An 8,603-nucleotide genomic window follows, 5' to 3' on the forward strand; every position below is an offset into this window, starting at 1 on the left:
TCCTAGACTGCAATCAGTAGGTTTCACAATAGGTACAAACAAATAAAGTAGGAATTTTGAAAATGAATAAAGTAGGAAAAAAATTCTTGGTAAGAACATTAAAAAAAATCAAACAACAACAACAAAAAAAACAGGATAACAAAAATGTGCAAGAAGAATACCATGTTGGCTTTTCTGTCCATGCCTTTGGTGGAATGCAATTTTCACATGGTGCTTACCTAGGCTGATCAAAATATTGAACATAATGAAGCTGAAATGATCAATCTTGAGGAAGATGATCAATCAATGATCTCCCACCATTCCCTTCGTTGACTTATGTATTCTGTTTGCACAGATTATCATTTAGTGGTGGCTGTGCTTCTTAGTTTAGGCAGTGAGAGTATATAAAATTCAAAGGGAAATTGTCTTAGTTTGGGTCACTATAGCTGAATGCTACAGGTTAGGTGACTGAGGCAACAAACATTTATTTCTCACAATGCTGGAGGCTGGAAAGACTCTAGCAGATTGAAAGAGTGGTGAGAGGTTTCCTCCTAGCTTGCAAGTTGGCTGCTTTGGGGCTGTATTCTCACCTGGAGGAGAGACATGCTCTTTCTCTTTTGCTATAAGTGCACTAATTCCATTCAAGGGGACACCACCCCATGTCCTCATTACCTCTCAGAGGCCCCACTTCTAAATATCATCACCTTGGCCATTAGGGCTTCAACATATGGATTTAGGGGACAAAAGCATTTCATATATTGCTGATATTTTAACAGAAATCATATATCTGAGGATCAAAGAAGATATTGCAAAGTCTCTTATATTTTTCCTCTAAATTTGATTTAAAAAAAGAAGAAAAAAAGCTTACTGGAGTATGAAAAATGAAGTGAAAGTGTTAGTCACTTAGCCGTGTCTGACTATTTGCAACCCCATAGACTGTAACCCCCCCAGGCTCCTCTGGCCATGGGATTCTCCAGGCAAGAAGAAAACTGGACTGGGTAGCCATCCCCTTCTCCAGAGGGTCTTCCCAACCTAGGGATCAAACACGGGTGTCCCACAGATTCTTTACCACTTGAACACTGATTTAAATGTTTTCGTTTCTTGGGGGCTCCTACTAGCCCTAGAAATCCTGTGTGACATTTTGTTAACATATTTTTTTTCCCCACAAAAATGTTTTCTTCACAAGAAGTTAATCAGCAAACTCAAAGCTTGAAAACAATGTTTTCTCTGCTGGCTGAACTTTTTTCTGCCTTACAGTGAAACTAGATGTGTCTGAAAGGTCTCAGAAATTACTTGGAAAGATTTTGGTGATACCTAATAAGTAAAGGATTTTTTTCCCTAAAAACCTATCACAAATCTCCAAACAAATAGCAGTTATTATGGAAATGTTTGGATAAATTTACTGCACCATTAGTGGTATGTCTCAGTAAGGACACAGAAAGGGAGAAAAAAAAAATCCCCAAACACATAACCAGTCAGAAATAGCTATGGACACAGTGAATCTGGTCCTCTCAGCAATTCAGCAGAAACATGTTCTTCAAAAGAGTTCTGTCAGCATAAAATTAATTTAAGTTTAAAATTCTGTCTTTCTTTACCACTAATTTGAGTTGAATGAATCCATCTGTCCCGGCCAATGTTGATAAAAAGATATGTTGTGTCAGAAAAATGAGCGTGTATGTATATTTGTGTGTGTGTCTGTATTTGGTTGGATCGTGTGGAATTACCATTTTTATAGGCAAAAAATAGTCAAATATAATTAATTTTATATAGTTCATGCTTAAAAATATATGTATCTACTTGAATATATGCAAATATATTTTGTTACAGTTGTGTCATGATATAGTTGTGTCATATAAAATATGACATTTGGCAACTATATATCATTTGATAATTTAACCTTCTTAACCTTTGCAAATGTCTTAATTCTTTTATCCAATTACCATGACAGGACTATGATAGCTTTCTTGAAAAGGAAAAGGAAAATCAGTACTCAAGCTATTTGATTTAACCAGAATAAGAACTATTGTATTTTTGAAAGTAGAAAAATATGAAGTTTGTAAAATTTCAGAATATTTTAAACAGAAGAACCGTCTCCTTTCAAAGCACTTTTTATGCTATGAAAACTAGATTGTGCCAATTTTTGTATGACTACATTGTCATCCAGTGTTTATCACAGCAGAAATTTCCTGGCAGTTAGAACTCTGCACCCTCACTGCTCAGGGCCAGGTTCAACCCCTGGGTGGGGAACTAAAAAACCCTTAAGCCACATGGTTAGGTTCAACCAAAAAAGGGAAAAAAAGAAAAAGACGTATTGATCATATAGAGAGAAGAAGGGCACCCAGGCCAGTTTCAAGGAATATGTAGGTAGTTGAATTTGTCATTTTCTGCCTCTCTCTTTTCACATAGTAGTGTTTCACGACTTTTAGGTACAAGGCAACTGGCCCAAAAGGACACTGTGTGTAGTAAATTAAATCTCTGCTGGCTTTGCTGTGTTCTGTCCATATGCTATCTAACCCAGAGTAGTCTACAGTCAAATTAGAAAGAACTGAGCATATTTTAGCTATGTGCAATCAAATTAAAATTACAGTATGTTAATTTGTGTAGTATATAACCAAACGCTTCATCTTTATTGTTTACATAGTAAGTAGGCATAAAGGTAAGTAATAAGCATGCATGTCATATAATGTTTCTTTGTTATAACCAGTCTGTGTAGGTTTTTATTTTAATTTTGTGAGCTTTGCACTATACACTGGTGCAGTGGTAAAGAATCTGTCTGCCAACCCAGGAGACACAAGAGCCTTGGGTTTGATCGCAGGGTTGGGAAGATCCCCTGAAGCAGGAAATGCAGCCCACTTTAGTATCCTTGCCTGGGAAATCCACGGACAGAGAAACCTGGTAGGGTACAGTCCACGGGGTCGCAAAGAATCAGACATGACTAAGTGACTGAGCACACACATACATAAATTCATTAAACAACTTTCTGTAAGCTTCCATGGCATGCCAGAACAGTCACAGATATGGGAGAAACAGCTCTAAACAAGGCAACTTATCCATATAAATGTCATAATAGCATCTCACTTCTTCTTTAATTTCATCACTATCCTAATCGGTAACACATATAGCGTAAATATACTCATCGATGAACCACTATTTCTGAATCAAAAGCCCCAGTCTGTGTTTTCTATTTGCTCCCACCTCTGTTTTCCTGCCCAGCCTTACCTAAGCACACCAATATATAAAACTCTGCAGGGCAGAGATCACAAGCTCATTTTTCTTTTTTTTAGGCGCACAATCAAATTATTTCCAGGTCTCCTTTTTCTGGATAAGTGAGGTTGTGTTACTGAGTTCTCAGCAGTGGAATGTGGATAAAAATGACGAATGCTACTCAGAGAAAATGATTACCAGTTTAGAAATAGGACAAAAAAAAAAGAAATCATGAAAAATTCTAAAGCAGTAGGAGATGATAGAGAAAAATGATGAAAAATTACAGGCCCCCAAATGTTGCATGAGAAAAAAAAATGAGTGTGCTAGAATCCTATACCCTCAACCAACCACATGGATGGTGACCGTGATATCCCACTCGTGGAGACAGTGTTAAATTCACAATGGGAGGAGCAGAACAATTTAGTTTCTCACTGTGTTAACTCCTCAAGTGCCATAGAGCTAGAGTTTGAAGATGGGACATAAATGATTGTCTTAAAAGTCTTACCGAACTGCAGCTGAGTCTTGCTGCAAAAGTGAAAGGGAAGGTTGCTCAGTAGTAGTAACTGATAAAATCAAATCCTCTTTTATGGAGTAAAGAAGATAAATTCAGACATGTGCTGAAGGAGAATTTCATTGATTTCAGGGTTGAAACACACAACGGTTGCTATTATTAATATTTAGAGAGGGCATATATTTGTTGCTGTTGTTTGGTCGCTAAGTCCTGTCTGAGTTTTTGTGACTCCATGAACTGCAGTATGCCAGGCTTCCATGTCCTTCACTATGTCCCAGAGTTTACTCAAACTCATGTCCATTGATTCAGTGATGTCATCCAACTATCTAACTCTCTGGCACTCCCTTTTCCTTCTGCCTCAATCTTCCCAGCATCAAGGTCTTTCTCCAGTTAGTTAGTTCTTCGCATCAGGTGGCCAAAGTATTTGAGCTTCAGCTTGAGCATCAGTCCTTTCCAATGAATATTCAGGGCTGATTTCTTTTAGAAGTGATATATTAATTAATTATAATTACAGAGAGCATAGCAAAGGTTCATGGTTGTCTTTAGCAGAGGAAGAGTCCTGCTTAATGCCAAAAGAAATTGTTTCTAATTATAGGTACCCCAGATAGTTCTCCACTGTTGGAAATACCTATGACAAAAGGACTAACTCTCAGACAGACCCCCTGGATCATCTCCTGGTCTTGCAGCTGCTTCCATTTCCAAGGCTGTGATGGTCATTTGGGTACCCTCATCAGAGCCCCTGAATCTCTTTCTGCAGAACCATCTGCACTATGCTCAAACGCCCTACAAGCTGCAGACATCTGATTCAAATGCCGTGATCCCCACGTCTCATTTGGAATCTTACTGTATATTAATATTTCATGGCATGGGCCACATTTTTGTGTAAATATAGTTACCTCAAGAAGTAAACAACAAAACAAACTTTTATTTTAGAACCCCTTCTACCTATACTCACAAAGCAATTTGAATAAATCACTTCTGTCCTTGAGCTCTGAGAGCTCACCAATTCTAAAGTCTCTTCCTTGTTAAAGTGGAAAATGAAAATTTAATCAGGTGTCTTTATTGGGCGGTTGAGAGACATGAGAAAATTTTCAGAGGCATCAGGTGCTTCTAGGTGGCTGGAACACTCAATACGATATTTTAGGATCTCACTTCCACCTCTATCTTAAAGCTTTTCTTCTCCTTCACCATGTTTGGTTTATCGCACTACTCACTTTTATTTAACTCTTCTCCATATATCAATAATGTCTCCTTTATGTTACCTTTTAAATGTCCATCCCATATAGATGAAAAATCTTTGCTTCCATCAATGAACTATTTTTCTCTCTACTTCCATATATATATATATATATATATATATATATATATATATATGTAACACATACATGAGTATATACAAATATATATAGTACATATAAGTGAATATGTATTACATATATTAATATGTACATATTTCTGTTTTCATCACATACATAGCATTTTTAATATTTTGTATAAAAATATATATTTTGTATAAAATACATATTTTATATTATTCTATATGATATATATTAAAATAATTTCATATATATACATCTTATGTACATAAGATATATATAAATAAGATGCATGCATCACATATATATACACATGTATATATCACAAACTATATTATATATATCATCACAATATATACTATACATTATAGCATATTTTTTCATATATTGACAATACATACATTTCAAAGACTTGATATCTTCTTGCATTTAAATATTAGCCATATGATGAAAAAGATATTAATTCAATACTTTGTCTCAGTTCCCTTATACGTGAAAGAAGAAATATTATTTATCTCATAAAATTACCAAAAGTATTAAAAGATAGCAAACTGGTTACATGCTGAAAATGTCCCCTTATGTATAGCAGTCTTCAAATAAATTCTGATTTCTTATTAATATCAAAATCACATCTAGTGTCTAGCTACTGGAGTGCCTGCAAATAATAGTACTTGAGAATACTTGCTGAAATGAGGTAGACCATATCTTTGACTATTTATAATAATAATGAAAAAAAAAGAACTACATCTCATATCTTATTATCCCAAGAAATGTCTTGTGAAATAATTCACTTCAGTTCAGTTGCTCAGTCGTGTCTGACTTTGCGACCCCATAGACTGCAGCACGCAAGGCTTCCCTGTCCACCAACTCCCAGAGCTTGCTCAGACTCATGTATATCGAGTCTGTGATGCCATCCATCTCATCCTCTGTCGTCCGCTTCTCCTCCTGCCTTCAACCTTTCCCATCACCAGGGTCTTTTCCAATGAGTCAGTTCTTCACATCAGTTCAGTTCAGGTGAGTCAGTTAGTTGAGTCTGACACTTGAGACCCCATGGACTGCAGCACCCTAGGCCTCACTGTCCATCACCAACTCCCAGAGTTTACTCAAACTCATGTCCATTGAGTCAGTGATGCCATCCAACCATCTTTTTCTCTGTCGTCCCCTTCTCCTCCTGCCCTCAATCTTTCCCAGCATCAGGGTCCTCTCCAATGAGTCAGTTCTTCGCATCAGCTGACCAAAGTATTGGAGTTTCAGCTCAAGATAAGTCTTTCCAAAGAAAATTCAGGACTTATTTCCTTTAGGATGGACTGATTGGATGTCTTTGCAGTCCAAGGGACTCTCAAGAGTCTTCTCTAAAACCACAATTCAAAAGCATCAATTCTTCAGTGCTCAGCTTTCTTTATAGCCCAACTCTCACATCCATACATGACTACTGGAAAAACCATGGCCTTAACTAGACGGACCATTGTTGGTTAGCTAATGTCTCTGCTTTTTAATATGCTGTCTAGGTTGGTCATAACTTTCCTTCCAAGGAGTTAAGTGTCTTTTAATTTCATGGCTACAGTCACATCTGTAGTGATTTTGGATTCTCCCCCAAAATAGTCTCTCACCATTACCATTGTTTCCCCATGTATTTGCCATGAAGTGATGGGACTGCATGCCAGGATCTCAGTTTTCTGAATGTTGAGTTTTAAACCAACTTTTTAAATCTCCTCTTACACTTTCACCAAGAGGCATTTTAGTTCTTTACTTTCTTCCATAAGGATGGTGTCATCTGCATATCTGAGGTTATTGGTATTTCTGGAAATCTTGATTCCAGTTTGTGCTTCATCCAGTCTGGCATTTCTCATGTACTCTGCATATATGTTAAATAAGCAGGGTGCCAATATACAGCCTTGACATACTCTTTTCCCAATTTGGAACCAGTTTGTTTTTCCCTGTCCAGTTCTAACTATTGCTTCTTGACCTGCATACTGAATTCTCAGGAGACAGGTCGGATGGTTTGGTATTCCCATCTCTCTAAGAATTTTCCATAGTTTGTTGTAATCCACACAGTCAAAGGCCTTGGCATAGTCAATAAAATAACAGTAGATATTTTTCTGGAACTCTCTTATTTTTCTATGAGGCAACAGATGTTGGCAATTTGATCTCTGGTTCCTCTGCCTTTTCTAAATCCAACTTGAACATCTGGAAGTTCTCAGTTCGCGTACTGCTGAAGCCAGGCTTGGAGAATTTTGAGCATTACTTTGCTAGTATGTGAGATGAGTGCAACTGTGTGGTAGTTTAAACATTTGTTGGCATTGCCTTTCTTTGGATTAGAATGAAAACTGACCTTTTTCCAGTCTTGTGGCCACTGCTGAGTTTTTCAAAATTGCTGGCATATTGAGTGCAGCACTTTCACAGCATCAACTTTTAGCATTTGAAATAGCTCATCTGGAATTCCATCACCTCCACTAGTTTTTTCATAGTGATGCTTCCTCAGGCCCACTTGACTTCTCGTTCTAGTAAGACTGGCTCTAGGTCAGTGATCACACCATTGTATCACACTAGGTCATTATGATCTTTTTGTATAGTTCTTTTGTGTATTCTTGCCACCTCTTCTGACTATCTCTGCTCCTGTAAGGTTCATAGAATTTTGTCCTTTATTGTGCCCATGTTTACATGAAATGTTCTCTTGATGTCTCTAATTTTCTTGAAGAGATCTCTAGTCTTTCCCATTCTATTGTTTTCCTCTATTTCTTTGCACTGATCACTGAGGAAGGTTTTATTATCTCTCCTTGCTATTCTTCAAAACTCTGCATTTAAATGCTTATGTATTTCCTTTTCTTCTTTACCTTCTTTTCTTTTCTCAGCTATTTAGAATACCTCATTAGAGAACCATTTCACCTTTTTGTGTTCTTTTTCTTGGGGATGGTCTTGATCACCACCTCGTCACGAACCTCTGTCCATAGTTCTTCAGGCATTCTGTCTATCAGATCTAATCCCTTGAATATATTTTTAATGTCCACTGTATAATTATATGGTATTTGATTTAGGTCATACCTGATTTGTTAGTGGTTTTCTCTACTTTCTTTGATTTCAGTATGAATTTAGCAGTAAGGAGCTCGTGGTCTGAGCCACAGTCAGCTCCCAGTTTTGTTTTTCCTGACTGTATAGAGCGCCTCCATCTTTGCATGCAAAGAATATAATCAACATGTTTTCAGTATTAACCATCTGGTGATATCCTTGTGTAGAAGTGTCTCTTGTGTTGTTGGAAGAGGGTGTTGGAAGAGGGTGTTGCTGGGAGAGTGTGTGAAAGTAATACTTATATCTTATATCTCAGCCTAAGGGTTCTAGGGGTATTACTGTATTACTTGATGGTATGCCAAATTGGTCAGAAAACCTCAGCTTCCAGGCAATTTTATCATAGTAGTCGTAACCATTTAGGATTTCAGCAGAAGCCTCGTTCTGAAACTTGTTGTTATTGTTCATTCACTAAGTCAGGTTCGATTCGTTGTGATCCCCTGGGCTACAGCACCGCAGGCTTCTCTGTTCTCCAGTGTCTCCTGGAGTTTTCTCAATGTCATGTCCTTTGAGTCAGTGATGCTGCCTAA

The sequence above is a fragment of the Odocoileus virginianus genome, chromosome 6, assembly GCF_023699985.2.
Source record: "Odocoileus virginianus isolate 20LAN1187 ecotype Illinois chromosome 6, Ovbor_1.2, whole genome shotgun sequence".
Taxonomy (NCBI): Eukaryota; Metazoa; Chordata; class Mammalia; order Artiodactyla; family Cervidae; genus Odocoileus; species Odocoileus virginianus.